The sequence below is a fragment of the Mobula birostris genome, chromosome 29, assembly GCF_030028105.1.
Source record: "Mobula birostris isolate sMobBir1 chromosome 29, sMobBir1.hap1, whole genome shotgun sequence".
NCBI lineage: Eukaryota > Metazoa > Chordata > Chondrichthyes > Myliobatiformes > Myliobatidae > Mobula > Mobula birostris.
Window position 1 is genome coordinate 36,230,347 of NC_092398.1, and position 12,995 is coordinate 36,243,341.

Consider the following 12,995-nt stretch of genomic DNA (forward strand, 5'->3'; position numbering starts at 1 on the left):
AGACCATCATCCTCGACCTCGAGGGATAGCCACCGCGACGAGCCACTGGCCACTACTTGCATTCTTGGTCTGCCCCTCTCCCAAAGACAAGATACAAAGCCGCATAAAACAGTTCCTTTTACTTTTAATGAAACGGGTTTAATATTAGACAAGTAATTCTTAAAACATTTTAAAAAGCGCAGGGATTTTCAGATTTATAAAAGATTTAGAGACTGCAACAAGCCCCTGGGTCACAGGAAGTGGAACCCCAACACAGTGGGTCAAGAAGTATTCAGTACTGGGACCGCAGTTCAGGGGTCATCCATTCTGGGGCACTGGAAGCAGACGATACTCTGTGTTAGGAATCAGAACTGTGGAATATTCTGCAGTCAGACCCTGGGAGAGGTGATATTCCGAGCTGTGGGAATATTCTTTGTCAGGAGCCTGAATTGATTGGATTCAGAGGCAGCCATGATCGTCTCTGGGCCCCAGCCCCATCCTCAGCGGAACTGCTGGCGGAGGGTGGGATGAGAATCCCAGAATTCCACCACCACTGCAGACAGGATCGAAGGCCATTTAACATATAACATGCCGCAGGGGGTGGTGTGAATTGACGACCCTGCACAACATTCCTCCCCCCACCTCGTGTCCAGGTCACTGCACTGAGTGACAGCATTCCGTGCCCCCGGATCTGGGCCGGACAAAATCCCATGAACCGGGTTCATCCTGCTGGAAGTTAGCAGCTCGTCCCGGACGGAGACAGAGTGGGAGAAGGTCGGTCTGGTGGAGCCAGGGATTCCGGATTCTTGTGAATGATCCAACACTGGCAGGAGTCATTACGGAGACTGGGAAAGTTCCCCGAGATATCCTGACCTCCTGTCTGAAAGCCCACACACGCATTCTGGTTTCATACACAGAGTGAAACTCCCTCCGCACCGTCCCATCACACACTCCCGGGGTCAGACACAGAGTGAAACTCCCTGCACACTGTCCCATCACACACTCCCGGGGTCAGACACAGAGTGAATCTCCCTCCACACCGTCCCATCACACACTCCCGGGGTCAGACACAGAGTGAATCTCCCTCCGCACCGTCCCATCACACACTCCCGGGGTCAGACACAGAGTGAAACTCCCTCCACACCGTCCCATCACACACTCCCGGGGTCAGACACAGGGTGAATCTCCCTCCACACCGTCCCATCACACACTCCCGGGGTCAGACACAGAGTGAAGCTCCCCCCACACCGTCTCATCACACACTCCCGGGGTCAGACACAGAGTGAATCTCCCTCCACACCGTCCCATCACCCCACCCCCCCCCACCGGGGTCAGACACAGAGTGAATCTCTCTCCACACCGTCCCATCACCACCCCCCCCCCCCACCGGGGTCAGACACAGAGTGAATCTCTCTCCACACCGTCCCATCACACACTCCCGGGGTCAGACACAGAGTGAATCTCCCTCCACACCGTCCCATCACACACTCCCGGGGTCAGACACAGAGTGAATCTCCCTCCACACTGTCCCATCACACACTCCCGGGGTCAGACACAGAGTGAAGCTCCCTCCACACTGTCCCATCACACACTCCCGGGGTCAGACACAGAGTGAATCTCCCTCCACACCGTCCCATCACACACTCCCGGGGTCAGACACAGAGTGAAGCTCCCTCCACACCGTCCCATCACACACTCCCAGGGTCAGACACAGAGTGAAACTCCCTCCATACTGTCCCATCACACACTCCCGGGGTCAGACACAGAGTGAAACTCCCTCCACACCGTCCCATCACACACTCCCGGGGTGAGACACAGAGTGAAGCTCCCTCCACACCGTCCCATCACACACTCCCGGGGTCAGACACAGAGTGAAAACTCCCTCCACACCGTCCCATCACACACTCCCGTGGTCAGACGCAGAGTGAAGCTCCCTCTACACCGTCCCATCACACACTCCCGGGGCCAGACGCAGAGTGAAACTCCCTCCACACCGTCCCATCACACACTCCCGGGGTCAGATGCAGAGTGAAACTTCCTCCACACCGTCCCATCGCACACTCCCGGGGTCAGACACAGAGTGAATCTCCCTCCACACCGTCCCATCACATTCTCCCGGGGTCAGACACAGAGTGAAACTCCCTCCACACTGTCCCATCACACACTCCCGGGGTCAGACACAGAGTGAAACTCCCTCCACACTGTCCCATCACACACTCCCGGGGTCAGACACAGAGTGAAACTCCCTCCATACTGTCCCATCACACACTCCCGGGGTCAGACACAGAGTGAAACTCCCTCCACACCGTCCCATCACACACTCCCGGGGTGAGACACAGAGTGAAGCTCCCTCCACACCGTCCCATCACGCACTCCCGGGGTCAGACACAGAGTGAAACTCCCTCCACACCATCCCATCACACACTCCCGTGGTCAGACGCAGAGTGAAGCTCCCTCTACACCGTCCCATCACACACTCCCGGGGCCAGACGCAGAGTGAAACTCCCTCCACACCGTCCCATCACACACTCCCGGGGTCAGACGCAGAGTGAAACTCCCTCCACACCGTCCCATCACACACTCCCCGGGGTCAGATGCAGAGTGAAACTTCCTCCACACCGTCCCACCACACACTCCCGGGGTCAGACACAGAGTGAAACTCCCTCCACACTGTCCCATCACACACTCCCGGGGTCAGACACAGAGTGAAACTCCCTCCATACTGTCGCATCACACACTCCTGGGGTCAGACACAGAGTGAAGCTCCCTTTACACTGTCCCTATCCTGGACACAAACACAGAACATACACAATAGAGTGTAGAGAAGTAGAGCACCAGAACAGGCCCACAAACACACAATGTCTGTGCTCAATAAGGAGCCCAATTAAACTAGACATTTCTGCCTACCAGTTGTCGATCACTCTGCTTTCACGGTAAAGTGTCCATCTCCCTCCATTCCCCGTGCACAATGTCCATCTCCCTCCATTCCCCGTACACAATGTCCATCTCCCTCCATTCCCCGTACACAATGTCCATCTCCTTCCATTCCCCGTACACAATGTCCATCTCCCTCCATTCCCTACACAATGTCCATCTCCCTCAGTTCCCCGTACAATGTCCATCTCCCTCCATTCCCCATACACAATGTCCATCTCCCTCCATTCCCCGTACACAATGTCCATCTCCCTCCATTCCCTACACAATGTCCATCTCCCTCTGTTCCCCGTACAATGTCCATCTCCCTCCATTCCCCTCCACAATGTCCATCTCCCTCCATTCCCCATACACAATGTCCATCTCCCTCCATTCCCCGTACACAATGTCCATCTCCCTCCATTCCCTACACAATGTCCATCTCCCTCTGTTCCCCGTACAATGTCCATCTCCCTCCATTCCCCTCCACAATGTCCATCTCCCTCCATTCCCTGTACACAATGTCCATCTCCCTCCGTTCCCCATACACAATGTCCATCTCCCTCAGTTCCCCGTACACAATGTCCATCTCCCTCCGTTCCCCGTACACAATGTCCATCTCCCTCCGTTCCCCGTACACAATGTCCATCTCCCTCCGTTCCCCGTACACAATGTCCATCTCCCTCCATTCCCCATACACAATGTCCATCTCTCTCAGCTCCCCGTACACAATGTCCATCTCCCTCCATTTCCCATACACAATGTCCATCTCCCTCCATTCCCCGTACATAATGTCCCATCTTCCTCCATTCCCCATACACAATGTCCATCTCCCTCCATTCCCTGTACACAATGTCCATCTCCCTCCATTCCCCATACACAATGTCCATCTCCCTCAGTTCCCCGTACATAATGTCCCATCTTCCTCCATTCCCCATACACAATGTCCATCTCCCTCCATTCCCTGTACACAATGTCCATCTCCCTCCGTTCCCCATACACAATGTCCATCTCCCTCCATTCCTCATACACAATGTCCATCTCCCTCCATTCCCCGTACACAATGTCCATCTCCCTCCATTTCCCATACACAATGTCCATCTCCCTCCGTTCCCTGTACACAATGTCCATCTCCCTCTGGTCCCCATCCTGTCCCATCCCCACCCTCCGTCACTGGGATCCCGTCCCCCACACTCCACAGCTGCTGGCCTCAGACTTGTCTAGTTGAATGGATACCAGTTCCAAACTCTCTCTGTCACATAGAACATCCAAGGGACAAAACTCTGAGCCCATTGTGGGAGCTTGCTGTGCAGTGGGGATAGTGGGGTGAGTGAGAGGGGAGAGGGACAAGGGGAGGGGGAGAGAGAGGGAGAGGTACGAGGGGAATGGAGGGAGAGGGGGCAGAGGAGGATGGAAGAGGAAAGAATGGTGAAGAGAGGGGTAGACGGGCAGAGTGAGTGGGTGAGAAAGGAATTGAGGGATAGAGGGAGTGAGTGGAGAGAGATGGGGAGGGGAGGAAGAGAATGGGAGCAAGGAGGAGAGAGGTGTGGAGAGAATGGGTAGAGAGAGGGAGTGAGATATATGGAGAGAGGGGAGAGAGGTGGGTGAGAGAGAGAGAGGAAGAGAAGGGGAGAGAAAGAAAGGTGTGGGAGGGGGACGTAGAGAATGGGGGTAAGAGGGGTAGAGAGAGAAGGATAGAGTTAGAGAGAACAGGTGGAGAGAGAGGGAGGAGAGCTGAAGTGAGAGTGAGGAGGGAGTTAAGCGGAGAGAGTGAAAGGGGAGAGAGAGTGTGGAAGAGAGAGGAGCGGTGGGTGGAGAGGAGGAGAAAGGGGAAGAGAGGGAGGGAAGGAGGGTGAGAAAGAGGGGAGAGGGAGGGAAGGAGGGTGAGAAAGAGGGAGAGGGAGATAGAGGGGGAGAGAGGAAGTGAGGGAGATGGGGAGATGGTGAGAGGGAATGGGTGGAGAGAGGGGGAGAGAAGGTGAGGACAAGAGTGTGAGGGACAGGGAGTGGGGAGAGAGAGAGGGAGATACAGAAAGAGAGAAGGAGGGGTGAGAACGATGGGGAACAAGAGGGGATATAGAGTGGGGGAGAGAGAGGGAGGGTGGGGAAGAGAGTGAGGGAGGGGGCAGCAAGAGGGAGAGAGAGATGGGAGGGAAAGAAAGGGGATGAGAGAGGGGAAAATAGAGAGAGGGATGAACATGTTGGGAGAGAGGGAGTGAGAGGGGGAGATGGGAGTGAGTGGGGGAGATGGGAGTGAGAGGGGGGAGATGGGAGTGAGTGGGGGAGATGGGAGTGAGAGAGGGGAGATGGGAGTGAGAGGGGGAGATGAGAGAGGGAGTGAGGGGGAGATGGGGGTGAGAAGGGGAGATGAGAGAGGGAGTGAGAGGGGGAGATGGGAGTGAGGGGGGAGATGGGAGAGGGAGTGAGAGGGGGAGATGGGAGTGAAAGGGGGGAGATGTGAGTGAAAGGGGGAGATGTGAGTGAGAGGGGAGATGGGATTTGAGGGGGGAGATGTGAGAGGGGGAGATGGGAGTGAGGGGGGAGATGGGAGAGGGAGTGAGAGGGGGAGATGGGAGTGAAAGGGGGAGATGTGAGTGAGAGGGGAGATGGGAGTTGAGGGGGAGATGGTAGAGCGAGTGCGAGGGGGAGATAGTAGAGGGAGTGAGAGGGGGGAGATGGGAGGGGAGATGAGAGTGAGAGGGGGAGATGTGAGTGAGAGTGGGGGAGATGGGAGTGAGGGAGGGAGATGGGAGTGAGAGGGGGAGATGGGAGTGAGAGGGGGAGATGTGAGTGAGAGGGGAGATGAGAGTGAGAGGGGGAGAGGGAGTGAGAGGGGGAGGAGGGAGTGAGAGGGGGAGATGGGAGTGAGAGGGGGAGAGGGAGTGAGAGAGGGGAGATGGGAGTGAGGAGGGAGATGGGAGTGAGGGAGGGAGATGGGAGTGAGAGGGGGGAGATGTGAGTGGAGAGAGGGGAGATGGGGAGTGAGGGAGGGAGATGGGAGTGAGAGGGGGAGATGTGAGTGAGAGAGGAGATGTGAGTGAGAGGGGAGATGAGAGTGAGAGGGGGAGATGGGAGTGAGGGAGGGAGATGGGAGTGAGAGGGGGAGATGTGAGTGAGAGAGGGGAGATGGGAGTGAGGGGGGGAGATGGGAGAGGGAGTGAGAGGGGGAGATGGGAGTGAAAGGGGGAGATGTGAGTGAGAGAGGGGAGATGAGAGTGAGAGGGGGGAGAGGGAGTGAGAGAGGGAGATGTGAGTGAGAGAGGGAGATGGGAGTGAGAGGGGGAGATGGGAGTGAGGGAGGGAGTTGGAGTGGAGGGGGAGATGGGTGTGAAGGGGGAGTTGTGAGTGGAGGGGAGATGGGAGTGAGAGGGGGGAGATGGGAATGAGAGGGGGAGTGGGAGGGGTGTGTGAGGGGTGGAGATGTGAGTGGAGGGGTGTGAGAGTGAGAGGGGGTGATAGGAGTGAGAGGGGGAGATGGGAGAGGGTGGTGAGGGGGGAGATGTGGTGAGAGGGAGTGGGAGTGAGAGGGGGAGATGGGAGTGAGAGGGGGAGATGGAAGAGGGAGTGAGAAGGGGAGGTGGGAATGAGCGGGGGAGATGAGAGGGGGAGATGGGAGTGAGAGGGGAGATGGTAGAGGGAGTGAGAGGGGGAGATGGGAGTGAGAGGGAGATGGGAGTGAGAGACGGGAGATGTGAGTGAGAGGGGGAGATGGGAGTGAGAGGGGGAGATGGGAGTGAGAGGGGGAGATGGGAGTGGGAGTGAGAGGGGGAGATGGGAGTGAGCGGGGGAGATGGGAGGGGGAGATGGGAGTGAGAGGAGGAGATGGTAGAGGGAGTGAGAGGGGGAGATGGGAGTGAGGGGGAGATGGGAGTGAGAGACGGGAGATGTGAGTGAGAGGGGAGATGGGAGTGAGAGGGGGAGATGGGAGGGGGAGATGGGAGTGAGAGACGGGAGATGTGAGTGAGAGGGGAGATGGGAGTGAGAGGGGAGATGGGAGAGGGAGTGAGAGGGGGAGATGGGAGTGAACGGGGGAGATGGGAGGGGGAGTGGGAGGGGGAGTGAGAGGGGGAGATGGGAGAGGGAGTGAGAGGGGGAGATGGGAGGGGAGTGAGAGGGGGAGATGGGGAGTGAGAGGGGAGATGGGAGAGGGAGTGAGAGGGAGAGTGGTAGAGGGAGTGAGAGGGGAGTGAGAGGGGAGATGGGAGTGGGAGGGGGAGATGGGGGGGGTGAGAGGGGGAGATGGGAGAGGGAGTGAGAGGGGGAGATGGGAGAGGGAGTGAGAGTGGGAGATGGGGAGTGAGAGGGGGGAGATGGGAGTTGAGGGGGAGATGGTAGAGTGAGTGAGAGGGGATGGTAGGGGGAGTGAGGGGGGAGATGGGAGGGAAGTGAGAGGGGGAGATGGGAGTGAGAGGGGGGAGATGGGAGAGGGAGTGAGAGGGAGAGATGGTAGAGGGAGTGAGAGGGGGAGATGGGAGTGAGAGGGGGAGATGGGGAGTGAGAGGGGGAGATGGGAGAGGGAGTGAGAGTGGGAGATGGGAGTGAGAAGGGGAGATGGGAGTTGAGGGGAGATGGTTGAGTGGTGAGAGGGGATGGTAGGGGGTGTGAGGGGGGAGATGGGAGATTGGAGTGAGAGGGGGAGATGGGAGTGAGAGGGGGAGATGCAAGTGAGAGGGGGAGATGGGAGTGAGAGTGGGAGATGGGGAGTGAGAGGGGGAGATGGTAGAGGGAGTGAGGGGGAGAGAGTGAGGGCCTGGATTGACTGAGAGATGGGGAGAGAGAGTAGGTGAGGAGAAAGAGGGGAGAGCAAGAGGGAGAGGGGGTCAAGAGTGGAGTGGGGGGCACGAGAGCATGAGCGGGAGGGAGAGAGGGGTAGTGAGAGGGATGAAGGAATGGGGGAAGAGGGTGGAGAATGGGGGTAGGGAGAGTGGGATGAGAGAGAAGGGGAGAGACTGGGAGAGTGGGGAAGGGAAGAGACGATGGAGTGAAAGGGAGGAAGAGAAGGGGTGATGAGAGAGAGGGAGAGAAACAGAGGGGGAGAGAGATAATGGAGAGGGAAGGAGAGAGAGGGGGTGAGGGGGAGGAGGAGGAAGAGAGAGGGGATAAGGGAGGTGGAGAGAGATAGAGGAGAGAACGGGAGAGTCCAACGGGGAAGAGAGAGTGGACAGGGACAGTGAGAAGGACAGGGGATATAGTGGAGAGAAACAGAGGGGGATGGAGAGAGGGTGAGATTGGGGGAGAGTGAGAGGGGGAGAAAGGAGGAGAGTGGTAGTGTGAGAAGGGGCAGAGAGGAAGAGAGAGTGAAGAGACTGGGGAAAGGAGAGGACAGCGTTAGCACTTTCTACCCACATTTCATCCCTCATGACTCATTCACTCGACCCTCGTCCCCAACCTGCTCTGACCCTCACTCATGCAGTGAGACCCTCCTGACTCACTATCCCAGCTCTCTCTCCTCCTCACTACCCCTCACTCCACCTCTCCACCCCTCTCTCCTCTCTTTCTCCCTCTACCCCTCTATCTCCCCCTCGTCATCACTCTACCCCATATTGCTAACCCCTACCTCTCTCCTCTCTCCCCTTATCACCAACCCCTCCTGCTCTCCTCTCTCAACTCTCTCCTCCTCTTTCTTTCTCTCTTCCCCCTCCCCTCTCTCTCCCCCTCTCCCTTTCCCCTCTCTCGCCCCTTCTCTCTCTGCTTTTCTCTCCCCCCTTTTCTGTCCCTCACTTCCTCTCTCTCTCTTTCTCTTCCCAACATCCCCGCTGCCCCCATGTCTCCCCGTTCCCTTCCCTTTCCTCGGGCCTCCCTGTTGAGGTAGAGGTAGATGTGTCTCTCTGTGTTACTGTCCTTGCCTGTAGGTGGGATGGGTGTGGGAGGTTGAACCCCTTCCTTTGACGTTGTGTCCTCGACACAGGGTTTGTCGATCATGTAGAGTTGGCCCTCCTGGTACTGAGGGCGAGAGGACCGCCACCAGTGTGGACATGAAGGACAGGTCCCATCTGGCAAACGCCAGGATGAGATCGTAAACTGGATTAGACACTGGCATTGTGAGAGGAGCCAGAGAGTGGTAGTAGATGGTTGCCTCTCTGTCTAAAGGTCTGTGACTAGTGGAGTGTCGTAGCGATCAGTGCTGGGTCCATTGTTGTTTGTCATCTCTATCAACAATCTGGATGATAATGTGGTAAACTGGATCAGCAGTTTTACAGATGACACCAAGATTGGGGTGCAGTGGAAAGTGAGGAAGACTATCGTGGCTTGCAGAGTGATCTGCACCAGCTGGGAAAATGGGCTGAAAAATGGCAGATGGAATTTAACGCGGACAAGTGCGAGGTGTTGCATTTCCGTAGGACCAGCCAGGGTAGGTTTTACACAGTGAACGGTGGGGCACTGAGGAGTATGGTAGAACAACGGGATCTGGAAATACAGGTCATAATTCTTTCAAAGAGGTGTCACAGGTAGATAGGGTCATAAAGAAATCTTTTGGCACGTTGGCCTTCGCAAATCGAAGTACTGAGTAGAGAAGGTAGGGTGTGATATTAAAGTCTGTAAGACTTTGGTGAGGTCTAACTTGGAGTATTGTGTGCAGTTTTGGTCACCTACCTATAGGAAGGACTTATGAGGATGTTGCCGGGTCTGGAGCACCTGAGAAGGAATGGTTAGCCATCCGTCTCAGTCCCATTCTCCAGCCTTCTCCCCATAACCTTTGACTTCCCAATAACCTATCAACCTACGCTCGGCCTCCACAGCCATCTATGGCAATGAATTTCACAGATTCACCAGCCTCTGGCTAACGAAATTCATCTTCATCTCTGTTATAAATGGACGTACTGATGCACTATCAAATACTCTAAAAGACTGGAAGTAGAGTAAATACTGAAAGGCTTTTATTAACAGTAAATAGTCCAATGACCATGCTGAGTATCTGTCCTGGAGCAGTGTCACAATCGCCTTTATTCAGGGCTCTGTGGGAGAAGCCACAGGAGCAGTCAGCAGAGGGGCGTGTCCAGACAGGTAACCCAGTTACAACCTATATATGTGGTTTACCACATGTACCTCTCTTCTGAGAGTGTGCCCTCTGGTCCAAGACTCCCTACAAGAGGAAGTATCCTTTCCACATCCACTCTATCAAGCCCTTTCAACAGGTTTCAGTGAGATCACCCCGTCATTCGTCTAAATTCCAGTGAGTACAGGCCCAAAACCATCAAATGCTCCTCATAGGCTGACTATTTCATTCTCATGAAGCTCCTCTGGAGCCTCTCCAATTTCAGCAATCTGTTCTCAGATAAGGGGCCCAAAACTGCTCATAATACTCCAAGTGGGGTCTGACCAATGTCTTATAAAGCCTCAGCATTACATCCTTGCTCTTATATTCTAGTCCTCTTGAAATGAATGCTAACATTGCATTTGCCTTCCTCAGCCACCAACTCAAGCTACAAATTAACCTTTCAGAAATCCTGCACAAGGACTCCCAAGTCTCTCTGATTTTTGAATTTTCTCCCTGCTTAGAAAATAGCCGATACCTTTATTCCTTCTACCAAAGTGCATGACCATACCCTTCCCGACTCTGTATTCCAACATTGCCCATTCTCCTAATCTGTCTAAGTCCTTCTGCAGACTGCCTGCTTCCTCAGCACTACCTATCCGCAAGCGTGGCCATTAATTCCATCGCCCAACTCATTGATATATGCCGTAAAACGAAATGGTCCCAGTTACTGATTATTGCAGATCACCATTAATTACTGGCAGCCAACCAGAAAAAGCCCTCACTTTTTGCTCCCTGTCAGTCAGCCAATCTCCATGCTAGTATCTTCAAAATCAGATTTATTATCACCGGCATGTGACAGGAAATTTCTTAACTTAGCAGCAGCAGCTAAGTTTCCTGTAATACCATGGGTTCTTTTCTTGTTAAGCAGCCTCATCTGTGACACCTTGTCAAAGGCCTTCTGAAAATCCAAATTCTCCTTTGTCTCTCCTACCTGTTGTTTCCTCAAGGAATTCCAACAAATTTCTCAGGCAAGATTTGTCACGCTGACTGCATCTATTTTCTCATGTGCCTCTAAGTCCCCCAAAACCTCATCCTGACTAATAGACTCCAACATCTTTCCAACCACTGAAGTCAGACTAACTGGCTACCTTCAGACCTTTCAGTTTCCCAAGCACTTTCTCCCCAGAATGCCCTCAACACTCTTGAAATTCTGGCATTTTACTGATGTCTTCCACAGTGAAGACTGATGCAAAGTATTTATTCAGTTCATCTGTTATTTCTTTGTCTCCCTTTACTACCTCTCCAACATCATTTCCCAGCGATCCAATATCTACTCTCACCTCTCTTATACTCTTTATATACTGTATATATCAAGTAAGTACTGTATATATAAGAAACTTCAAGTAATATATTTGATAGTTTTGGCTAGCTTACCTTTATATTTTATCTTTTCTCTCTGTATTGCATTTTTAAAAGCTGTTGGTTTTCAAAAGCTTCCCAGTCTTCTAACCCCACTAATTCTTGCTCGATTATTTGCCCTCTCTTTGCCTTTGCTCCTCTTGTGTCATCTGCCTTTAGGATACTTGTCAGAAGCAAGAGAAAATCTGCAGATGCTGGAAATCAAACCAGCACGCACAAAATGCTGGAGGAACTCAGCAGGCCAGGCAGCATCACTGGAAATTGTACAGTCAACGTTTCGGACAGAGACCCTTCAAACTGTTTCTTTTCTCCAGTCCTGCCAAAGGGTAGTTAAGAAAGCTTATGGGCTGTTAGCTTTCATAAGTCGAGGGATAGAGTTTAAGAATTGCGATGTAATGATGCAGCTCTATAAAACTCTGGTTAGGCCACACTTGGAGTACTGTGTCCAGTTCTGGTCGCCTCACTATAGGAAGGATGTGGAAGCATTGGAAAGGGTACAGAGGAGATATACCAGGATGCTGCCTGATTTAGAGAGTATGCATTATGATCAGAGATTAAGGAGCTAGGGCTTTACTCTTTGGAGAGAAGGAGGATGAGAGGAGACATGATAGAGGTGTACAAGATAATAAGAGGAATAGATAGAGTGGATAGCCAGCGCCTCTTCCCCAGGGCACCACTGCTCAATACAAGAGGGCATGGCTTTAAGTTGAGGACTGGGAAGTTCAAGGGGGATATTAGAGGAAGGTTTTTCACTCAGAGAGTGGTTGGTGCGTGGAATGCACTGCCTGAGTCAGTGGTAGAGGCAGATACACTAGCGAAGTCTAGGAGACTACTAGACAGGTATATGGAGGAATTTAAGGTGGGGTGTTATATGGGAGGCAGGGTTTGAGGGTCGGCACAACATTATTCTATGCTCTATGGGTCTAGGCCCAAAATGTCAACTGTACTTTTTTCCATAGATACTGAGTTCCTTCAGCATTTTGTGTGGGCTGTTTATAACATTTCTTCCTCTTTAGGACATAAATATCATGCACCTTCCAAATTGCTCCCAGAAACTCCAGCCATCATCCATGCTAGTGTTCCCTTCCAATCATTTTTGGTCAGCTTCTCTCTCATGACTCTTTACTCCACTGTAATACTGGTGCAGTTGAATAGGACAGTTGCAGGAGTGAAGGAGATCGAGGTGAGGTTTGATAGAGGATTACAAACTTATGAGGTGTATAGAGAGGGTAAGTTCAAGATGGCTTTTTTCACTGGGGTTGAGTGAGACATGAAAGGGGTCAAGGATTAAGTTTGAAAAGTAAACTATTTGATGGATACACGAAGGGAACTTCACCACTCAGAGTGTGGCACTGTCAGCACAAGTGGTAGAGGTGCATTTGAATTCAACATCGAAGAGAAATCTGAATAAGTACAAGGATGGGAGGGGAATGCAGGAGCAGATCAATGATATAGGACAATTCAGTCGGGCTAAGGTACTCTTGCTGTGGTGTAGTGCCCAATACAGTGATTTAAAAAGCACAACAGCAAGTGTGTTAATATTTATGGGGATCCCCAGGGACAGTGTGTTCATATTTAAAGGGGGTTCCCAGGTAGAGTGTTAATATTTACAGAGCGTCCTGGGAAGAGTGTTAATATTTACAGGGGGTCCCCAGGAAGTGTGTTAATATCTACAGGGGGTCTCCGGGGTATGTGTTAATATTTA